Below are 24,288 nucleotides of genomic sequence, written 5' to 3' on the forward strand. Positions count from 1 at the left end.
TTGATTCCTCAGAATTCAGTACTGTTTTCAGTTCAGTTACCAGCACATACTTACTAGGCTTACAATAAATACTTTCGCAGTGAATGAACGAAAGCCAAACTGGCTCACAGGTTTGAGTTTACCACTATGATTCTTGCTTATATAGCCTCTGAGTTGTGAATGATTCTGATCTTTATTATGGCTCTTGAGTTAATTGAAAGAGGTGTGAAGCTAATGATATAGTCTTGCAGTTGTAATTTGTTTTTAGCACCGAGATTCCTTGACCCTCAGTGATGAAACTAAGGCCTTAGAGAAACATTCATATTGGAAGAGCCCTACAAAGTCTCTGGTAAAGCATTCCATTTAGAGAAGAGGTCTGTGGTTCAAAATAATGTTATATCTCCAAGATTTTGAAGACACAGATTTACTGTCTATATCATGTAAGGTCACCCAGGGGTGTCAGGATCAAGATAGAAAGTGGAGTACTAGATATATTCATGGATAATATAATGAAATAGAGGTTCTTTTGTTTATTTTTAATTAAAAGGACTGCAGTTTAAGAGTGGCTTTAATGCATTTGGTCAAGGGTAAGGATGTGCTCTGCTAGGTTTTTTTTTTTATGTCTTGTGCTTAGTAGTGTGTTCTATTAAATAGTGGTTGAAAATATTTTAATTGTTGTCTTCTATAGAAAGTAGATTCTATGGTCTAGCAAGTTTGAGAAATAATACATTTAACGAAGTGAGATTTTTCAAAGCTTTCATACACTTATAATGCTTCAGGACTTTCCAGAAGGTTATAAAATGATACATCATATCCCAAAGAATCTGATCATAAAAATCTTTTTTTTTATGGGAATTTTCCAGAACAGTGTGCTGTGGAGGCCACCTGGGGAAACCATACTCTAATTTTGCATATAAATGCCCATGTAATTTTATCTACGTATAGTTTCTATATTTTCTGTGGCATTTCCACTTCCTTGTTTGCTCACATTATGTCAACATTCTCCTTTAAAAAAAATCTATTTGGAGATCAAGTCTAGATTGTAGGTACTTAGAATTTAAATTTTTCTAAATCACTAAGTTAGTTAGGACCACATTGTAATCATATTCCTCTATTGACCCCATAAGTAAAGAAGTACAAAGAAGTACTTCTTGTGCAGTTTGATATTTGACATGGATAAACAGGGTAGCATCAAAAGGACAGGTTTGGACAAATTTCCATGTTCGTTTGTGAGACTATACACTTAGAAATTCATGGGGCGCCTGGGTGGCTCGGTCGGTTAAGCATCCGACTTCGGCTCAGGTCATGATCTCACGGTCTGTGAGTTCAAGCCCCGCGTCGGGCTCTGTGCTGACAGCTCAGAGCCTGGAGCCTGTTTCGGATTCTATGTCTCCCTCTCTCTCTCTGCCCCTCCCCTGTTCATGCTCTGTCTCTCTCTGTCTCAAAACTAAATAAACGTTAAAAAAAATTAAAAAAAAAAAAGAAATTCATGAAAGTGTAAAGATCTTTAATGGTTCTATATTCCAGCCATGTATTCACTCACTCATACATATGGTCATCCCATGTTTATTGAACATACGCTACAAGACAGTATGCTTTACACTAGAAAAGTGAAGGTGGAAATTATGTAATCTCTGTTGCCATTTTATTTCTGAACTCCCTCAAAATAATACAGTATTCAGGAAGACTTCCAGTTAGGAGTAAGATTTTCAGTTTTTTGGTGCAAATGTCTCCGTTTATCCAGTAGGATACCAAAAACCCAAGTAATGAAATAACTTGTCCAATATCACAGTTAACTAATGGAAGTATACACTATAGGACCTAGGTATTTGGAATTGAGCCCCGTGCTCCATTTAGTACTGTAACATAACATAAGCATGAAGGGGTAATTGTTTTTAACGTAATGATTACATTTGTATGACTGGAAATAGAAACTTGTTAAAGTGGGAAAAAATACTGAGAAAGATCCCAAGATAAGAATATCATGTGTTATTTTGAAGACTAAGTCCCCATTGAGCTTACATTCTTGGGGATTCCACATTGCTTACAACTATAGACTTAATCTCAAAACTAAAGTGTTGGCTAATGGAGAGTTGACTTAATTTCATAGCTACAGTGATGGCTATTGGAGATACCCATAAAAGCAAAAAGTGTGGTTTGTGGGAAGTTGTCATCTCCTTGTGTCTTTTAATTCTGATGTTCTGATCCTAATTTACTGGGTCATGGATAGTGAGGTGGCTTTTCTTCCTAAACAACTGTGATTAAGCCTGAATCTTCAGAAATTAAACCCACTTAAAAGTGAGAGGTTTAACCTTTCTCTAACAGGGCTGACCAGCGGATATCTTGTGTTATATAATAAGAATAGAAATTCCATTCCAAAAATATGGTTATGATGCTGACTTTATACCTCAAGTGAATCATGTATTAGTCAGAATCACCTCTTAATGGCTTATAATGTTTTCAGTAATATGCTAAGCATGGTAGATGATGTAATATGTACATAAGGCACATATTATTGAAATACTCTTATTGAAAGAGGTTCCACTTTAATGAAGGAGGTAACACACACTCACTATAGGACATGAACTAGAGTGGTTCCTGGATTGATGCCACATGATGATATGCCAAGAAGATGGTGTAGACAGTGGATCAAGTTTAATTCCCTACCTTGTTAAAACCTCCTTTGCGTGTGTCAGCATATGTAACCTTCACCAGTTATATTACTTCCCTGAGCCTTAGTTTCTTTGAGAAAAAGGAACAGCAGTCACTGCCTCATGGAATTACTGTCAAGAATAAATGCAATTATACAGATTATCATAAATGACATGTTGGATACTTGTTGAATGAGGCAACTTTGAATTGTCTTTTCCTTTATCTGTAAAGCAATGTACGTTTGGAAAGGTATCATCTCAATTAAAGAGGAAGATACGGTTTAAGTAACCACTCAAAAAAATCAGTGGATGAGTTTGATAATGACAGTGTAAGTTTGTGTCAGATGTGTTCTTTAGCAATGAGCGATATAGGAATAGAGATTTCCAGAACTGTGATCTCCAAAGACCACGAAAATTCCTAGAATACACAGGAAGGCTGAATCTTGAGATATTCATTGGGTACGTGTAATTTTTACCTAAGTTACATTCATACTGCTCAATAGATTTTTGCTGCTGTAAATTGCCCTTCCTGCATCCACAGAAGGAGGTGAAGCAAAAGCTCATAATGCACACTCAGTATAGACTGTTAAGAACTGCCAGACACGCATCTTCACCAGCCACCCGGGTTACAGCCTTTCTAAAGGCTTAGAATCTGAGAGCTACTCCATGATCTTTCATTATATTCTTTTGAGGTTGGGCTAGTGAGAGGATTCTTCAGTGGGAAACAACAGGAACTAAAGAAGCAAAGAGTGGTACAAAGGCAACAAAATGAATATTTACAATGAGTAGATCAGGGTAATGAGCAGAATTTATGTTGAAGAATAGTAGAAGACAAGGTTTAAAGAGTCAGATGAAGCTAGATTGTTTAGGACTTTGTAAAATAATCACACAGGTTCCATTGCATAAAACGGTACTCTATTATAATGTCAGAAATGTATTGAGAGAGAAACGTCTATAAATTTTATTTTTCCCTGTGTTGGTGCTTCTGTGAGTTTCCGAATCAACGTACACCATGCCCTAGATTCTGTAGAGCAAACTGTATCTTCTGAGACCTTACCTTGAAAATATTTTCTATAAAGGGGCAGGAGAGTCACCTTTCTCCTAAATGAAATACAACAAATTCGTAACATTTTTGCAAAGCCAATACCTTGTTAACTTAAATAGATCCTAATCCCCTATGTATAGGTGAGGATGTAGCATGTGTCAGGAAGAACAATGGGCTAGGAGGGAGTAGGATTCTAGTCCTAACTTTATTACAAATGAGCTGTGTGAACAAGAACAAGTATTTAATCATCTCTAGACCCCTGTTTGCTTATTTGTTCAAGGGAGATGTCCTGGCCTGCCCTATCTATTTTGCTGAGTCACTGTGAGGCTTTTGTAGGGTAATGTGTGAATCTCCCCTGAAAACAGTAAGGAGTTACTTCTCTTCTTATATATGTCTGTATACATATAAATGTAATACCTTATAGAGAGTATAATTATAAGGTAATTTTGGAAAATGATCTCTGAGTATGGTTGAATGATTTTATGATGCTTGATCTCATGACTCAGAAACTGTTGAATGTACTATGTCACACAAAATTTAATGCCCACCCCCAAAAATCTATCAGAATGCAATAACAAAACAATAGTCGTGACAACATTAAGTGCTCAGTGAGTGTTCACTATCTTTGAGATATTTGATTTTTTTTAGATCAATTATTTCTTCTATGTCAAATATTATACTTAGTTCTTCTGCATATGCACTTATTTTTCCTTAAGTAAACTTATTTCTTTAGATAAATTTCCTTATTTTAGAACAATTTTAGATTTCAGAAGAATTGAAAGATTCTACTATTCCACTATTCTAAAGATAGTAGAAAGGATTCTCATATACCCCACAAGATAAGTTTCCCTTATCTTGTACATATTTTTAAAATGTAATTCTAAGAACAAACCCACCAGATTGGTATTGTCATTTTGTTATTGATACTAAGTTTTAGATTTCTTTGCAGTGTCTTTGTCTTTAGAATGTTTCTCACCAAGAAAGTTACTTGGATTAACTACTTTTTATATATAGTTATGTCATCAATTTGATATGGAGTTAAGTTTCTTTGCTCTTTGTCTTTTATATTAGGTATGATTTTTAAACCTTTTTAAGGTAGTTTTTTTGAAAGTGTAAAATGCTTATAAGTTTAGAATTAAAACTAAATGAAAAGTTGTGCTCGGACAAATCTTATTCTCATCTTTATTTTTTCTACTTTGTTCTGACATTCCCATAAGTAGATTTTATTATTTTCTCATTTATCCATATTGTGTACATTCAAATGCATGCTACAAATATATACACATACTTACGTGTCTACATACACTTGAATAAGTGCATTTATGTACATTCATATGTATACATACACTTACATTTACCCTTTTTTACTCAAAAAGTAAATACAATAGTCATTCATACCTTGATATTTTTACTTACCAGCCTATTTTAGAAATCACACCATATTTGTTCATAAAGATTTTCTCATTTCTGTTGTACATCTAATACTCTGTAGTATGAAGTTATTATAGTGTATTTAACCAGTCTTCTGTGATTAGACATTTTAGTTTTTCCCAATATTCTGCTGTCACAATTAATGCTACAGTGAATATGCCACAAGGTTTTGTGCATATGTTTAATTCTTGTGGAAATACATTTTTAGATAAACTCCTAGATTGCTGGGTCAGAAGATGAATGCATATAGAGTTTTGCTAGATATGTAGAGTTATTCTTCATTAAGGTTGAATCATTATGCCCTCCAACTAACAGTATATGAGCTTATTGGTTTCTCTACAGACTCAGCAACAGCATAATTTTTGGTTAGGCTGTTACATGTGGACGGTCTTATAGGTATGAAATATTAAAAATACTTTTTAAATGTTTGTTTTTGAGAGAGTGTTTCTGAGAGGGGCAGAGAGCAGGGGACAGAGGATCTGAAGCAGGCTCTGCTCTGACAGGCTAACAGCAGCGAGCCTGATATGGGGCTCACACTCACAAACTGCGAGATCATGAGCTGAGCCAAAGTCGGACACTCAACTGACGGAACCACCCAGGTGCCCCTAAAAATATTTTTTAATTAGTATATGATGAGTATGGTTAAATGGTTTTATGTGGCATTTTAGAAATTAAATTTTTGCCAAGTCAAGTACAGGACACTTCTGCATTTAACCTGAAAGTGTAATAGATCTTGTGTACTGTAGCTTTGAGAATAGATAATTTTGTTCATTTGAAGGAAGACTTTTTCTTTGTGTCACTCTTTCCTAGAGCATTTGTGTAGTGCATATGATATAGACACATGTCCAAAGGGAAAAAGCTGGTTTTTACATAAAAATGCATCATATTATTCAAAGGTGACTCACTAGGCCCTTGAAAAGATTGAGTTTTTTTTTTTCTTCAAATGCACTTAGTCACATGTTTATAGGCATTATTATCAGGACAACTGAATGATAAGACCGAAATTGAAATGTTTATTGTATCAAAAAGATTTTAATAAAACATACTTTTATTGGTGAACATGACCCTTGGAGCTTGCCAACTGTGGTTTTTTTTTTTTTTTTTTTTTTTTTTTTTTTTTTTTTTTTTTTGAAATGTGTTTAGAAAGAATGATTTAGGGGACGCCTGGGTGGCTCAGTCGGTTGAGCATCTGACTTCGGCTCAGGTCATGATCTCACGGTTTGTGAATTTGAGCCCTGCATCGGGCTCCGTGCTGGTGGCTCAGAGCCTGGAGCCTGCTTCAGATTCTGTGTCTCCCTCTCTCTGCCTCTCCCATGCTCATGCTGTCTATCTCTCTCAAGGAATGAATAAACATTAAAATTTTTTTTAAAAAAGAAATAATGATTTAGATCAGAGTAGTCTCTTCTTGCAAATGTCTTTTGGACATTTTAGTTTCCGCCATTTTGAAAAAGGCAAAAATCAGCTGACAAAGTATGACACCTTCTACTCTTCATCAGAGATAATTGTACTTATGCTCTGATGGCTTTAAGTTGCTTGTGACTCCGTCAATATAATTTTTTTAAAAGCCACAAATTATAAAAGGAAAATATTCAGAAAAGAAAAGTAGCAAGGAAGAGGCATGACTTTTGGTTGGTCCTAGCACTGTTCTTTGTAACTTAAAGCAAGTCATTTTATATTTCTGGATCTTAATATTTCCCAGTTCTAAAATATAAGCAGTTTGGATTAGCTGATCTTTAATGCTGTTTATAGATTTAAAATATATTCCTTTTTATTAATTTATTTTTATTTTTTAGACAACACAATTTGGGGAGAGGGGCAGAGGGAGAGAGAGAGAGAGGGAGAGAGAGAGAGAGAGAGCGCGCACGCAAGAGAGAATCCTAAGTAGGTTCCATGCTCAGCACAGAGCCCAACGCTGGGCTTGAGCCCATGGCTCCCTACAATCATGACCTGAGCCAAAATCCAGAGTTAGACGCTCAACCAACTGAGCCACCCAGGTGCCCCTAAAATGCTTTCTTGATTCTAATTACGCTATCAGTTTTTACCTTCTACATTTAAGCTTTGGCACTTCTGTAGGGAATATCTAAATCTACATCAAAATTAGATTATTGCTGAGCTTTCCAAATCTTTTCCCAAATTATTTCAATATCAATTGCATATAGACTCTTGATTATAATGTACCATAGGTGTTTTAAAACTGTGGAATAAAGAGGCTACCATTTCCTAAAATTATAGGTAGAAACCAGAGGTAGAGGGGAAATTTTTGTCTGTTGATCCGTCTGCATTTGTTGCACTTGTCACTCTAGCAACTGGTCATTTTGACAGTTGTCTTCTGTCATTGAGAAAAATAAAAAAGTTAAGAAAAGTGGTCACTGTGTTTCTTTTCTATCAATTTATTCATTAAAGCATTTTTGAGACCCTCCATAAAAACATGATTTTAGATAATAAAAAGTTAGCTATAAAACTCAACATTATTAATAAGCATGAAATTCAACTTGAGAGACATAAAATACATGGGAAGAGTTGTGAGCATAAATTATAAAAATGCCATTTATAACTTACTGTTTAAAGGAATATGTAGAATAGGTGGAATTAGGGCCTCCTGGGTGGCTCAGTTGGTTAAGTGTCTGACTTCAGCTCAGGTCATGTTCTCGTGGCTTGTGGGTTCCAGCCCTGCATTGGGCTCTGTGCTGACAGCTCAGAGCCTGGACCCTGCTTTGGATTCTGTGTCTCCTTCTCTCTCTGCCCCTTGCCCACTCGTGCTCTGTCTCTCCCTGTAAAAAGTAAATAAAACAAAAAAAAAAAGAAGAGGTGGAATTAATCCAAGAAGACTTCTTACATGAGAACACCTTTAATACAAGACTTGTTATGCAGAACTTGAAGTGAGTCTGTCTGCTTCTCACTACAAACTAAAGCTCCATTTTTTTCTCTCCTCGAGAGTTTGGTTATACAGTGATCCAGTAGAAAGCAAATGCAATCAACTTTACATCTATTCTAGATTTTAGATATTATATATTGATAAATAATCAATATATGGTCATTTGTATCAAATGAGTCTGAAACTCTCCTGATTCCCTGTAGCTCTTCTGCCTTTTGGAGTTGACTCACATAGCCTTCATTTTAAGTAGTTCTTAGTTATGATTAGAAGCACTTATATTTCAGCACATTGGAGAGCTACCAGTGGATGTGGGTTGTGTAGTTTAATCCATTGGCTGTGTAGTTTAACCCATTAGCTATTCAAAGGATTTGGGACAATCTGGCTTCAATGAAAATGTTGACTCGACTTCTTGAAGGACAGTTTCTTGTGACTCTCCACACCTAACAACTGTAGATGTGCCTTAAAATATTTAACAATTTCTCTACTGATAAATACCATTTCATTGTTGCTGCTTTTAGAATTATATCTCCACTAGTCATGTTTTGTATATATATATTCTTCTGCCATATTTCTTTTACTTCTGTAAAATTAAACTCTTAAATTTGAAATACTAGATTAGTTTGTTTATGGAAGTATCTCTATAAAGCCAAGGCAATACTTATTTTATTCCCAGCTGTCTCTTATGCCACCACCCATAAGGTGCTACATTATACCTAGCACTTTCAAAATGAAGTATGAGCTTTTTCAAGAGTAGAGACATGCACTTGATGCAGTTTTGTAACTTGTATTCTGTCATGATAGTCTCGGGCTCTTAAACACATTTGTCATAGGGACAAGGTAAATATATTTGGAGAAATTCCAGAAAAAAAGAATACTTTAATGATGTGAGTTCTGGAGAAAAAAATTAAAGCAAGTATAATCATAGGAATGTAATATTTTAATATTAAGACCACAAGAGTATTAACATGATTGAAAACAGAATGCATGGTGTTTTAAACAATAGCATCTCTGAAAATGGCATGGCATTATAAATATACTTGTGTAAAGTGTATTGATGTCAGGCTTAATTTATGCAGTCATGAAGAAAAATTTAATTTGATTTTTAATAGTATAGTGAAATATTTTGGTTTTAAAGATTACCTAAAAATAAAATCCTAATCTTCTAAAAGAGTATAATATTACCACACATTCACAGACCAGCAAGAAGAAATACTAGCCATGAGTTTTCTAAGCTAACCATTAACTCTTTTTTTTTCCCCTTTGGCTTTTCTTCTTCCGTAGAATTTCTAATACAAGGAATAGGTGTGGGCAGCCTTAAAATGGATTTCAAATCCCCTTAACTTTAAATATTATTACTTTTGTACAAAAATTAGTTCTGGCTTATCTTTCTTTGCATAGGTAATAGCTAAGAAAGGTTTAACCTACAGTTGCTTGACCTTCTGAACTATGCCAAATTTAACTCCCCCAATTTTTTTTTCAGTGAAGTAAAACATAAATAAATTTAAAAGTGAAGATGTTAATCTTTTGACCAATACATACCAAGTAACAGAGAAAATAACAGCTAATAATGTAAAATAAAAATAAGTATGTATCACCATGGCTTTGGGGGGATTTTTTTTTACTGTTTCTTCATCTTTTTATTTGCTCTATTTGTCATCAAAATAATGGCAAAAATATTACAGTGATTAGCCTAATGAAAGAAAGAAGCTATTAATAGAACTTTTAACATTAATAACAGTGTTATATTTTCTAAAATGTAACATTGTCATTCAAACAACATGAAAGATATTACATACACCACTGTCTGAAGAAGAAAAAGAAAAAAAAGACGAGGAGTCAGATTTACTTTAAGGCTGGAACAGAAAGAAAATTGCCATATGTTTGCTAGCACCTGACTCTTGTAAGCTGGCAACAGTTTAATAGAACTTAACCTCATCAGATTTTCAGCCTGCGATGGAATAATGTTATGGCCAACATTTTCTATTTGGCAAAACTTAGTTTATCCAACTACAATTTACTAAATTGGCATTTTGCTGAAATGGCTATTGTTGCCTGAATACTTTTCTAAACTCTTGGTGAAGTTGACCCGAGTCTTGTGTGAAAAGGCCAGAGTCACGAGTTGGTTTGCAGAACTATGACAGTTTTTATTTTGTAGTTTTAAAAACTCTACCAGTGGGTAAAAGAATAGCTTATTCCCTATTCTTTCTGTGTGTACATTCATTCTGCTAATATAAATAAGTGTATTAGTATATTTATATGGTTTTCATGCTTATGCCTATTAGACCATAAATTTCATTAAAGAAAAGAACTATGTCCTATTTTTTACCAGCTTCATTGAGATATGATTAACATATAACATTGTGTAAGTTTATAGTGTATACACATGTTGATTTAATACACATATATTTTGAAAAGATAACCATCATAGCGTTAGCTAACACCTCAGTCACTTCAAATAATTACCATTTCTTATTGGTTATGAGAAAATTTAAGATGATTTTCTTAGGAACTTTCAAGTATGTAACACAATATTATTAACTATAACCACTATGCTGTATATTAGATCCCCGGATCTTATCCTATTTATAACTGGAAGTTTGTAATCTTTGACCAACATCTCCCCATTTCCCCTACCTCTGTGTGTCTGGTAACCACTATTCTACTCTCTGACTTCAGCTCTTTCAGATTCAATGTATAAGTGACAGGATGCAGTATTTTTCTTTCTCTGACTTACTTCACTTAGCGCAGTGTCCTCAAGTTCCATCCATGTTGTCACAGATGCAATGCTGTCTTTATATTTAAACTACTCACATTTCCATCTTCATTCCACAGGACCTCGCAGAGTGTTTTCCAAGTAGTATATTCACCCATGTCCACTCACTGATACACTTATTCACTGTCTTGTCTTGCCATTATCCTAAAATAGATGCTTGGTCAAAAGAAATGAGATAGCCACAAGGAAGAAATGTACTTCAATCATATAAATGTTTCTGAGTAGAGTCTCTTTCCCTCTTTCACTCTTTTTATCTCTCTATCTGCCTCTCTCCTTACCTCCTTTTCTCTTTTTTTCTTGCTGCCTCTTTTCTCTCTTTTTAAATACTGTCTAGTTGAGATTTCCAAAGCTGTAGGTCAAGAGACCTGTGTCTTCCTTTGTGACCAGGTGAAATGTATTGGATCTTTATCTACTTTAATTTCTTCATCTTTGAAGGGCACTCACATCTATTCACCTCTTCCATATATAGGAGCATACATAGTAAGGATAAAATTAGATAAGAGTTGTGAAAGTACTGTAAAAATATTTAAAAAGTTAATTTGGTAAAATTAAAAAGCTAAACACACTGATGATATACATAGACAAGTGAACACATACATAAATGTATGTATGGGTGCATATATATGCAAATTTCTTCAATTGAGAGAGAATTTCCATTCTGGTAGTTGGACTACAAGTTAAACTGAGTTAATGTATCATAAAAGCATTCTGAATCTTATTTTTTTTGCATAATCCCTACACATTAAAAAAAAAACATAACACTTCACACATGCTTTAGGATCACCAAGTCTGTTAAAATGAGACCTTGTGATTTGAATAGCTAATCAAATCATTGAGAAGCAGCTGTAACTCTGTAATACTTTATTGAGGTCAAACTAAAAATAGAAGCCAGAGCCTTATTTATGTTGCTATCTCTTAGTGATAGAGCTACAAATACCATTCCTGCCATCTAGACCTTAGTTGATATAATGACAACTAAGGCCAGCCATAAGATTTAGTAATGGTGGAAATAATTGATTATTTTGTCTGCTTCTGTAGTTTTCAAAGTTTTAACCCTATATATGAGAAGTATTTTAGATCAAAACATGCAGAGGTACAATTCACAAAATGCCAAGTTAATTAATGTACATTTTGCTATGGTAACAACGCTGCCAGTTTATTTCATTTTTATCTATTTTTTTAATTTCATTTTTATTTTTATTTATTTTTTATTTTTTTATGAAATTTATTATCAGATTGGTTTCCACACAACACCCAGTGCTCATCCCAACAGGTGCCCTCCTCAATACCCATCACCCACCCTCCCCTCCCTCCCACCCCCCATCAACCCTCAGTTTGTTCTTAGTTTTTAAGAGTCTCTTATGTTTTGGCCCCCTCCCTCTCTACCCTTTTTTTTTCTTCCCCTCCCCCATGGTCTTCTGTTAAATTTCTCAGGATCCACATAAGAGTGAAAACATATGGTATCTGTCTTTCTCTCTATGACTTATTTCACTTAGCATAACACTCTCTGGTTTTGTAGCAACGTGGATGGAACTGGAGAGTGTAACACTGCCATTTTAGCACACGATCTTTGTCTTTAAATTCCCAGGGGTAGGATTACCATGTTTGAAATCTTAGGCTGCTTCTATTCTTCTACAGATTTTCAATGAATTCTGGAGACAAAAATATAGGACAAAATAAATATTCACATATTTCTGCCTTCAGTTAAAATCTGGTATCATTTTTATAAGTATTTGAGAATTCACACATACTGGAGCTGTCATGGTAATTCAAGGTTTGGAGAAGAAGGAACATTTCTGGTTTTGTTATTTGCTTTGCAAAGCTCGGCCTTTATGAATACATATTTTTGGAGTTTTGCCACAGAATCTGTACCTTAGGTTTCCGATTCATACCTCAGAGTATTAGCTAGATAAGGGAGTTTGTTCCATTTTGATATTGTGCATGTTTGCGTGTGCTTAAATCTTAACATGTCCTGATGTTATTTAATTTACTCGTGTGTCCAATAGAGTCTATCAAGTAGACCAGCTTTTTGTGATTTTTATCACTATAAATCAAAAACTTCAGATACAGGCATGAAGTATCTATTGAAAATAATCAGAAAATAGAATTGTTTCTTAAATTGTTAGTACATGATAGTATGAATGGTAGACTGGGTATCTAACTGTAGTAATCTCAATAATAATAGGAATTTTATTATGTTTATTAGACTCATTTATTTTTGGAGATTTATCAGCTTATAGGGAAGTACATCCCAAGAGACGATGGTAAAACAAAACCATTATGAAAATATCAACGCTTTCTTCCAAGTTTTTGTGTGTTTCAAGCAAATTACATACAGGATCTACTAATCTTAATAACAAAATTTGTGAATTAAATGGTGTTATTCCCAGATGAAAACAAGTTTCATAGAGATTAAATATCTTGCCCAAGGACCTGCAACTCAAGTAGGACAGGGCTGGTACTGAGAGCTCGATCAGACTGATTTTCAGCCTCATTATTTTAACTCCTCTCATTTTCTCAACAAGAATGGTTGGAACAATTGGCAGCTTAGAGAACTGAAGACTTTGAAATGTGTATGAAATGGAATTGTTGTAGGATCTATGATGATGAAATGGATGAGCTCATTTTTCATGGCTCCATATGGCCTAGTTAGAACCAATGAATAGATGTAAGCATGAAAGTTTCAGTTCTGATACTTTCATTTAAGAAAATGACGAGGCTTCTTCCAGGACGAATGAACTCACTGTCATTGGAAACAACTGTTCTCAGACTGCAGACAAAAGTCAAGTAGAAAAGGTTCTCATGGGAACAAAGGTATTGTGCTAGACGATTTCTAAAGTTCTATCCACTGCTAAGATTCCACATTTTAAGTATTTGCAAGTGTTTATGGGTTGAGACAGAGGAAATATTAACAATTTCTACTTTTTGAGATTCCTACATGTAGAGAATTCACCTTATGCTAGTTACTCTGTTGAATTTGTTAATATTTTCTTTTCAAGGAAGGGAGAGGCAAGTTTTAACAAGTTCTTATACTCAACATCATCTATTGGTTTTTATTCTGTAGGAGGTGAGGTACATTTGATTTTTTTGGTAATAAATAATTTCAGGTAGAAGTTGGTACTTTAAAGAACCCTTGAGTGAAGTAAAATGGTTAGCTTTTGAAATGGGATTCATTCTGGACTTGTTTTTCTGAAATTTTTACAAATCTCACATCTTCTTATGGAGCATAAAAATGGACTGCTCTCCTTTGAATGTTCATTGAAGTTTCAAAGCAAATAACATAATAATGTATTTTTAAAAACATACTAGAGCAGGAAGAAGATAGTTATTTGACTTTTATTTTTTTAAGACCTCAAGTATTTATTTTTTAAATATTTATTCATTTAAATTCAAATTAGTTAGCATATAGTGTAGTATTGGTTTCAGGAGTAGAACCGAGTGATTCAAGACTTACGTAAAATACCCAGTGCTCATCCCAACAAGTGCCCTCCTTAATGCCCATCACTCATTTAGACTGTCCCTCCACTAAACACCCCTCCAGTTTGTTCCTGTATTTAAGAGTCTCTTATGGTTTGCCTCCCTCTCTCTTTTCATATTATTTTTCCTTCCTTTCTACTTTGTTCATCTGTTTTGTTTCTTACATTCTACAAATGAGTGAAATCGCATGATATTTGTCTTGCTCTGACTTGTTTCACTTAGCATAATACACTCTAGTTCCATCCACGTTGTTGCAAATGGCAAGATTTAATTCTTTTTGATTGCTGAATGATATTCTAGTGTGTGTGTGTGTGTGTGTGTGTGCGCGCGCGCGCGCGCACACACACATCTTCTTTATCCATTCATCAGTCACTGGACAGTTATTTGACTTTTAAAGAGACGGAAGTAGCAAAAACTATACATTATTTGATTGCTTTGAAAATTGTTGGGTGCATCTGCTTAAAATATTTTTTTCTACTTAGTATGAAAAATAAAGCACCATTTAGGTAACCTTTCTTGTCAATCATGTTTTACTTGTATTTTTAGTGGGCGTATTCCATCTTGAAGATTCTGATATGCCTCCCTGGTCAACCTTCACCAGCAACCTCCAATCTTCCCATGTACTATTATGAAGATGTATTGCTGTCAATGTAAATAATAAACTAATTATTATAGCTATGAAATTAATCGCTTCTCGGCCTTTTGGCTAAGATCACGTGTAGTATCTGTTCTTATCAGTTTAAAACTATGAAATTAGTCCTTGTATTTATTTGGAAGAATGTAAAGAGGGAGTAAGTGGTAGGCAATGGGCAGTTTCTTCTTACTTTGAATGTATAAGTTTTATCAGATGAGGCAGGAAGAGTTGATAAAGTTTATGGGAAGTAACTAATTTTGACTCTTTGGACTGAAAGTAATAGCATTCACAATATAGGATTGTGAAAACTCAGGGCCATTTGGATAGATAGCCTCTGAAGAAGTTGAATTTTCTTAGGTGATCAATGGAGATTGTTGCATGGGTGCTGAGAAGGATGGGACTATGTAGAACTAGTTCTATGAGAGATCGATAATATTGTATAAGCAAACAGAGTTACCCTGGTGTTGGTTTAACATAGGAGAACAATACCCAGAATTCCAAAATGAGACTGTTGGGGGAAGTGAGTACGTAGTTTTTGTTTGCTCATGGTTTGAATTGAAAGCTTATAGTGCAGGATTTCATAAATTGGACAAGACTTTGGACCTGTTGATTTTCTAAAGAAATAGTTGATGCAGTGAGGTAGAATCCTGGGAAATAAGTTGGATTTTGTTTGTGCAGACAATGGCTGGAATGCTGTGTTTCCAAGAATGGAGAGCATGGGGCTGACATTAGTGATGCCATGGAAGAGTGAACAGCAGGATGTGGTGACAGATTGAATGCAGAGGGGGAACCTAAATGACATGACTGGCTTGTGGCTAACGTGACAACAAAGCAGCAGGATGTAGATTGTGTGACAGTTGCTTTCTGTCCAAGGACAGCCACAAATGGAACAGTAATCACAACAGGGCATGTCTTTTTAGATAAATCAACATATGTGATAAGGTATGCATCCAATGAAGGGAAAATTAAAATTGGTGCATAAATTAATGAATCCAATTATGATCCATATCTTCTTTCAATTCTGGGTTTTTATAACAAATGTCAACATAGAGAAGTTATGAATTTGTGTTAACATGATAACAGTTCTCTTTTGTTGATTGCTCACTTACTATAAAATAGGCACTGTGCTGTTTCATCTGCATTGGTTTGTTCAGTCTATATATGTACAGTTTTCACCCCCAGTGTATAGATGGCAACACTGAGGTTTAGGAAGGTTAGAGACATGTGTCCAACATTACACAGCCAGTAAATGGTAGGGCCAAGGTTCAATTTTCATCATTCAGACCCAGATCTGTTCTCTTAAAAATTTGGCATTCTATGTCATGATTAACTTTCTGATGGTGACCTACCCTGGAGACAACCATTATTCTTCAATTACCTTTTAAAGTGGACAAAACATGAAGAATAGTGTCCCAGACAAAAGAGGGAGGTATTTGAGCCTAAAAACAAGGATACAAACTATCAGAAGCACAGATAGGTTTTTAGTGTCCCAACATGACCTTATCATCATTATTAATAACAACTACATTCCAATGAGATTTATTTCCAAATTATATTTTAGTCCCAATTGGCTACATTTTCATTTCGTGAAATGGCAGTTTTATAAGAACCAGTAGGTCTTGTTGTAACTAGTCTAACTCAAATTAACCACAGAAATCACTTTGGGGAAAAGATTGTTATCAAGCAAAAACCAGACAAAACAAAAAATCTGCACTTCACCTCTTGGTAGAAATCCCCTGAGTTATCATTTAAACCAGAAAATAAGAATATAAGGATAAGTTAAATTTTATGTTAGGCTTTTTCACTTTTAGTGAGCAAGTCACTTAACCTCTTTGTTTTATCATTTCTGTGAAATTATCTTAATCATTGACCACTTAATTGATAACTTCCCATGCAAGCCTTTTAAAGCCACTAGAAACCAATCCAGTGCTAGCTAGGTGTCAAAGGTGACAGTTTGCTTTTTTTTTTTTTTTTTTTTTTTTTTAACCTTGGTGTTTCACAGTTCAGAGCTTGTTCAACTTTAGTGAAGTTCAACTTTAGTAAAATAACTCTCTCTTGACTGAAAATATTCCTCAGTGGTAAGCAATCTAGCTATCAATCTGCCTTAAAATATTAATTACTTACCACACATAAAAATGTCACACTGTGAAGATTAATAGGGTATTTTCTAAACATATGAGATGACAGAAAAACTCTTATTAGCACAATCTGCCGAAAAGACTATTACTTTTATTATCATTAGAATTACAATCATATATCCCAGTAAATACTAAAGAATGCACACTGCCCTTTGAAAATCTAAACTAGAATATACGGTGCCATGAAATGACATTTTGAGTCTCTCTTAATTTTGTCTTCAGGACCTCTTACTCAGCATTCTATGTGCTTGCTGCTATTGCTAGACCAGAAATCAACAGTTTGTTAAGAGAATGGATGCCAAATTTTCCTATAGTTTCAAAACACAATTTGAGTTTTGATTTTTTCAGTGGTGTCATTTATATTTCTACTGAAATAAAGAGATTGAGAATCAGTATTTACTATAACTGACAGAAGATAATTTTCAATTGAGACACAAAAACAGGGAGAAGAGCACAAATGATAAAAGAAAACGGGAAAGCCAGGAGAGACTCTCTAATCTTTTTACTCAAAAGAGTTTGCCTCAGTCTTTTAATTGATTTTTATTTTTGATTATTTATATTTCAGGTAGTTAACATATGGTGCAACATTGGTTTCAGGAGTAGAATTCAGTGATTCATCACTTACATACAGGACCCAGTGCTCATCATAACAAGTGTTCTCCATAATACCCATCGCCCATGTAACCCATCTGCCACCCACCTCCCTTCATCAACCCTTCATTTGTTCTCTATTGTTAAGAGTCTCTTATGGTTTGTTTCCCTTTCTTCTCTTTTCCCTCTCCTTCCTATATGTTAACGTGTTTTGTTTCTTAAAGTCCACATGAGTGAAATCATATGATAGTTGTCTTTGTCTGATTGACTTATTTCACTAAGCAGACTACATCCTAGATCCATCTATGTCATTGCAAATGGCAAGATTTAATTTTTCTGATAGCTTAGTCATATTCCATTGTTTATATATACCACATCTTCTTTATCCATTCATTAGTCTATGGACATTTGGGCTCTCTCCAAAGTTTGGCTATTGTTCATAATGCTGTACATTGGGGATCATGTACCTCTTTGAATCTGTATTTTTGTGTCCTTTGGGTAAATATCTAATAGTACAATTGCTGGATCGTAGGGTAGTTCTCATTTTTAGTTTCTTGAGGAACCTCCATACTCCAGATTGGCTGCATGAGTTTACATTCCCACCAGCAGTGCAAGAGGGTTCCCCTTTCTCTGCATCTCGCCAACACCTGTTGTTTCTTGTGTTGTTAATTTTAGCCATTCTGATAGATGATATAAGGAAAGTAGAAAGCTAGGAGAGACTCTCTCATCTGTTTACTCAAGAGTTTGCCTAAGTTTTGTGGAAAAGTAACACTTATACCACCTGATTTACCCAGTTGAATGATTTCTACTTTGATAAGGAAAATAAATGGTAAGCTGTTAGGCATTTAGGACACTTATTTGAAATGATTTCAAATACAAGTACTGCAATCAGGGTATAAGCAGCAACATTCACTTGTTTTATCTCCAGTACTTTGCATAGTGATGGGCTTGTAGTATGTGCTTAGTAAATGTTTAGTGGTCAAGTAAATAGTTGTGTAAGCCCAGCACAGTTACTTATTATCACCTGTATTATCAATACTCGTAATACTCATACAAGGTATTGGGATATATAAATATTTCTTAAAGTATAAATATCAGCTTATGCGTATACATTGCATAAAAGTAATCAGCTGTGTACAATCTGTCCTGAGAAAAACAGAAGTCAAGCTGAATTTGAAGTTTTGAGTGGAAATTATTGAGGATAGACAAGGAAATAAGTAGCTTGCAAGAGGGGTTGTTTCAGTAGGAAAGATACAGGAAAAATTATAGAAAGGAAGGGTAATGAATTTGGTTTGGAACACAATGAGAAGAAGAAGCTACCATGATATCTGAGAAGAAACTAGTAGGTGGTTGCTGATGGTTAGACTTAGCAATAATTGATAGAACTGAGGCCATTTCCATGGAAATTCTCTTCCATACTTTGTTGAAAGGTGGGTTCTGGGAACCCATTATTAATATCGAATACAAGGTAAACTTGGGAAAGTTTATTGGACTAGAAGATTTACTAACCCAGGATTAGCTTCTCAGATTATCTTGATAATTTGGACTAAGAGTTAGAAACTAGATCCATGAGAAAAGGTACAAGAGCTGTAGATTCACAGAGTTGAGAAGAAGGTTAGTACCACGGTAACCCAAATTGCTGGCTTAAGTTTGTTTGGTGAGAGCAGGAATTGTGTACCATTCAGTCATGCCAATCAGGAGGAAGCAAGGATTGCTTTAGAACTTGACTGTTTTACTATTCCCCATTCCAGGTCTCATAGATCACCATCAACCTCCTGTGTTGGGCTTCTGAGGTATCCTTGTCTTTTCTTGACAGCTTAAGGTATAGCTTCAGTAATGAACTTCAGAGGCACTATTGGGAGCTTTAGGAATGCCCCTCAGAGGCAATGCCAGTAGCCATTAGAGCATAAGATTGGGCAACAGAAAAAGTCCGTCCCCTAATCTTGGCTAATAAGAAGAGTGAGTATTTCAAACAGTTCTACCAAGAAAAATGAAAACCAAGAGGAGAGCCAACATTAGTCTACATTTAAAGTTAGTAGAATGTACCCAGAAATTTTCTTTAAAACCTCCATAAGCCTCCATTTAAAATCCTCAGCTTTGCCACCATTAACTTAAGTATTCATGATTTTTTAAGATCACTAACAACAGATTAGAACTGTCTTAGATGAAACAACAATCCAATGAGTGAAACCCGTTAGCATCTTAAGTATCTCTGCTTAAGCACCTCAAATACCTGTTTCTAAAAACAATTTCACCCTCAGTTTCAACTGTTGGACAGATGCCTAAAATTGAAGCAGAAACCCATCTCTATGTGTTTACCCATAGATTCTTGTTCTACTTCTTTCGAGGTCACTATTTAACAACCCATCTGATACTGGTGAGTCTTTCACATTCCATCTGAGGATTTAACATTAGTAACTCTGCTTCTCTGAGAAACGAATGGCAACAAACTGTTTCTTTAACTTATACAAGCTGTGTTGTGACTGACATATACAGCATGTATCATTAGGTCTCTACATATTCCAAACCTGGGATGATTTGGCAGACTCTGAAAGCCTAATGGAATCGTAGCTCCTTCTGAGTATATTAGCATGCCTATTAGTATCTCCTATAATAAATATGCCACGTTTTATTTTAGGCAGTTCTGGGACTTTGTATTGCCTTTATTCGCACTTCACTCCATGTATATTTATTGAGTAATATTGTCTGGGGCTCTTCCTGTACATTTCCCTAGATCCCCAGTGTTTTCTCTCCTATTAAAAGGACCATTTATCCCATCAGAAAAATATAAAGACAAAGATACAGGAATTGTCTCTTTACACAAAATAAAGGCCTTTTAACTCATCTCTGATATACCATAGCTGGAGATGAAGAACTGGTATGGGATTGCCTGAAAGGACTTCTTTGATGCATTGTTTTCCCTCTTTGGAGGATCATAGGAATATCCTCCTGACAACAGGAAACCAGAGAAAGCTTGATCAATTACAATTTATTTTGCCTATCCTAATGGAAGCATGGAAAAATTTGTGGCCAAATATAAAAATAGCCCATAGGAAAAATGAATATAGGCTATATCCATTGTCTATGTAAAATGCTAAGATTTGCTCTCCAGATTTTATTCAGAGAAGGGCAATTATTTGTGCAATGCCTTTGTAATAAAGTATCATAAAACAGAGTAATAAATGTTACATTTGAAAGCTCCTATAACTTCCAGTAATTAAACAGCATAATGGGAATGCTCCAACCATAACTTGACTGTCAGTTATTCTGTGTATGGATTTCCACTTACTTCAGGTGCCACTGTTGATGAGCAAGGGTGTGTTCAAGAGACAAACATTAAAAAGCTACGGTATTTAATACTAGTGAAGGGAAAAAGAAAGTTTAGAAAGCGTTTACAGGTGCTTCAGATAATTTATTCAACTTAAATCGAGTCAGAGCATTGATAGATGCAAGAAATTGAGAGGAATGGAAATTGGAAACAATAATTTTAGAGTGTCAACATTTATGTGCACCTAAAAGGAACATGTGTCTGTGTTTTGGTTCAGTCAGATAATAACACATTACCCTGATTCAAAGGAGTTTAGAAGTAGTTGCTTAAGTTTCCAAAGGCAAGTGTGTTTGTTCGACCAGAAATATTGGCAAAAAATTGTGAAACTGTGCCATTTTGCATTCCTGACAGCAATGTGTGAGTGTTCCTATTGCCCCATATCCTTCCCAGCATTTGGTGTTCTCAATGTTTTGGATTTTAGCCATTCTAATAAATGTTCCATGGCATCTCATTGCTGTTTCAGTTTGCAGTTCTCTAATGACATATGATGCTGAGTGTCTTTTCATATGATTATTTACTATTTGCAGGTCTTCTTTAGTGAGCTCGATGTACATGTTTTTTGCCCAGTTTTTACTTGGTTTGTCCATTTTCCTTCTATACATATAGTACTATTATTTATATTACATATAAATATTATATTCATTTACTTTCCATATGAAATATGTCATATTGATACATGTGTGTCTTATTATATATGATATAAATATTACATCTATATACTTGCAAATTTGTGTATTTGTAAACATAAATTCATATATGTACTTCACATATAACATTATATTAGTTTTAGGTGTGTAGAAGATAGTGATTCAATATTTGTATATGTCATGAAATGATCACAGTAAGTCTAGTTAACACATGCTACCTCACATAGTTAGAAAAATCTTTCTTGGGGCGCCTGGGTGGCTCAGTCGGTTAAGCGTCTGACTTCAGCTCAGGTTGCGATCTCGCGGTCCGTGAGTTCAAGCCCCGCGTCGGGCTCTGGGCTGATGGCTCAGAGCCTGGAGCCTGCTTCCAATTCTGTGTCTCCCTGTCTTTCTGCCCCTCCCCCGTTCATGCTCTGTCTTTCTCTGTCTCAAAAATAAATAAACGTTAAAAAAAATTAAAAACAAAGAAAGAAAAATCTTTCTTGTGATGAGAACTTTCAACATCTATCTTAGCAACTTTAAAATATGTAATACAATATTAATATAATTGGCTTGTCTGTTTTCTTTTTATTCTAAGATTTTTTTAAATGTTTATTTTTGAGAGAGAAAGAGAGAGACAGAGTGTGAGCAGGGGAGGAGTAGAGAGAGAGGGAGACACAGAATCGGAAGCAGGCTCTGGGCTCCAACTTGTCAGCACAGAGCCCAACATGGGGCTTGAACTCACAAACCATGAGATCATGACCTGAGCCAAAGTTGGATGCTTAACCGACGGAGCCACCCAGGTGCCCCGGCTCGTCTGTTTTCTTGTTGAGTTTTAAGAGTTATTTGTGTATGTTGGAGTCCACTATTTTATGAAGCAGGTGTTGTGCAAATATTTTCTCTGAGACTGTGGCTTGTCTTTTTATTCTCTTAACCCACATTTTTATAATAAAATTTAAATTTAAATTCTAAACCAGGAGCTTAAATTAATATCCTAGATTAAAGCAGAATCATAGATGGGAGGCATGAGCCCAACCCAGTAGTGTCCCACCCCACCTCCCCCATGGGGGTATCATTACAACTTTGCACTGTGCTACACAGCTTGAAAATAATAATAATAATACTGTTGTAACACTTAATGAGGACAATATTTGAAGAGAATTCATTTTGATAGCTAGAAGTACTTTCTGGAATTTTAAGCCTTGGCATAAGGAAGAACTTTTAAATTGTCAGAATAATCCAAAAAGGGAATGGTACTTATGGATAGCAGATAGATAAGCCAAATTTAGCAAATACAATTCAGGCCACTCAATTACATTAGAATTTCAAAGGTACAACATATATCTACATATATATTAGAATAGCTATGGCCCATGGAATATTTGGATCATCTTTATACAAAACCATAGTCATTAGTTATTTGAAATTCCAGCTTAACAGCCTCCTGTATTATTTGGCAATCCTAGCACTAGATACTTTTTAGTCCTAAGAATGTGCAGAGTCGAGTGTCCATTGAATAGAAATCTTGTTGAGTTCCAGGATTCAAAGGAGTGCTTTCAAGGATCTTCCAAGTGATTAGGACTACTTCTATTCTTACATCTACAACTTCTCTTGAAGAATCTGACCTAATATAAATTCTTTCAAAAAAACAGTCATAGTTTAAGTGTCCCTATCAATGAGCATCTTCATTTAATCTAAAAGACTGATATATTAATTCGTGGGGGGGGGGGTGGGATTTTCAGTAATAATTTCTGGTATTTGGTATTATCAAAAAAAAAAAAAGATGACTGAACATGTGATTTAGGGGTAAGAAAACAATGATTTAGGTGTAAGAAAACTTTCCTCAGATCTGAAGTGTGATACATTTATAGAGTGTCTCCAGCGTCAGTTACCAATTTTTGTACTAATACTTGATTTTGCTTTATAAAAACATCCTATCTGTGCTTTTGGTTCATGAGGTTAATATGAACATGGCACTCAGGTCTGGCTGCCACAATCACAGATTTGATTCTATTTGCTTCAGTGATTGGCTCATAGATGAGAATATGGTCAATCAGTGACCATTTGTAGACTCTTGCTAGATTACTTTAACTCCTACATCTCTGCTGGGTTTAGACCTGGGCAAATGTTATTATAGAGCTTCTGGAAGCCACAGTGCTACCACGTGGGATCTGAGTATAATGCCTTTTGGAGAGGAACAAAGCCAAGAGATGGACGAACCAGGTGGGGTTATCATAGTCTGGTCCCTTCGGTCACCACCTATACTTGATCTTTCTCTCACTTCCACAAGAGTTCTGATATAAGAACAGGTGGGTATATTTTACCAGTGGATAACTCATATCTGATAATGGAGATTTATGGATCTGACTAGATTTTTCTATAATACCAGCGAGAACTGTTTATAAACCAAAGTCTCTACCTTGACAACACATAGCCTTTCCCCTCCCTAGCCCTCTCTGGTAGGTTTTACATAGAGAAAACATTGAATGACATAGAGGAACTATCACTGGCAGTGACTGAAGCATACAGTTTGGAAAAAGAACATGGGGCCACTACTGCAAATCAAATTGGGATGACTGTGCATATGGCCTAGTTGACCTGGGCTTGATAATGTCACTTGGTGCACAGCTTTTATTCTCTGGCAGAAGATCAATCATGTTGTACCATGTAACTCTTGGATGACTTATATCAGATTAAAAAAAAAAAAAAACACAACAAAAACAAAAATGAGCCAGCAAGA

General features: G+C 35.1%; 1 protein-coding gene and 1 pseudogene across 1 annotated transcript in view; both read left to right on the top strand.

The window, feature by feature from the left end:
* SGCD (sarcoglycan delta) overlaps window positions 1–24,288 on the top strand; it is a 943,518-nt gene that overhangs the window by 460,727 nt on the left and 458,503 nt on the right. The gene's annotated exons all lie outside the window — the stretch shown is intronic.
* On the top strand, window positions 14,918–15,015 carry LOC132682639 (U2 spliceosomal RNA; annotated as a pseudogene).

The sequence above is a fragment of the Panthera onca genome, chromosome A1, assembly GCF_046562875.1.
Source record: "Panthera onca isolate mPanOnc1 chromosome A1, mPanOnc1 haplotype 2, whole genome shotgun sequence".
Taxonomy (NCBI): Eukaryota; Metazoa; Chordata; class Mammalia; order Carnivora; family Felidae; genus Panthera; species Panthera onca.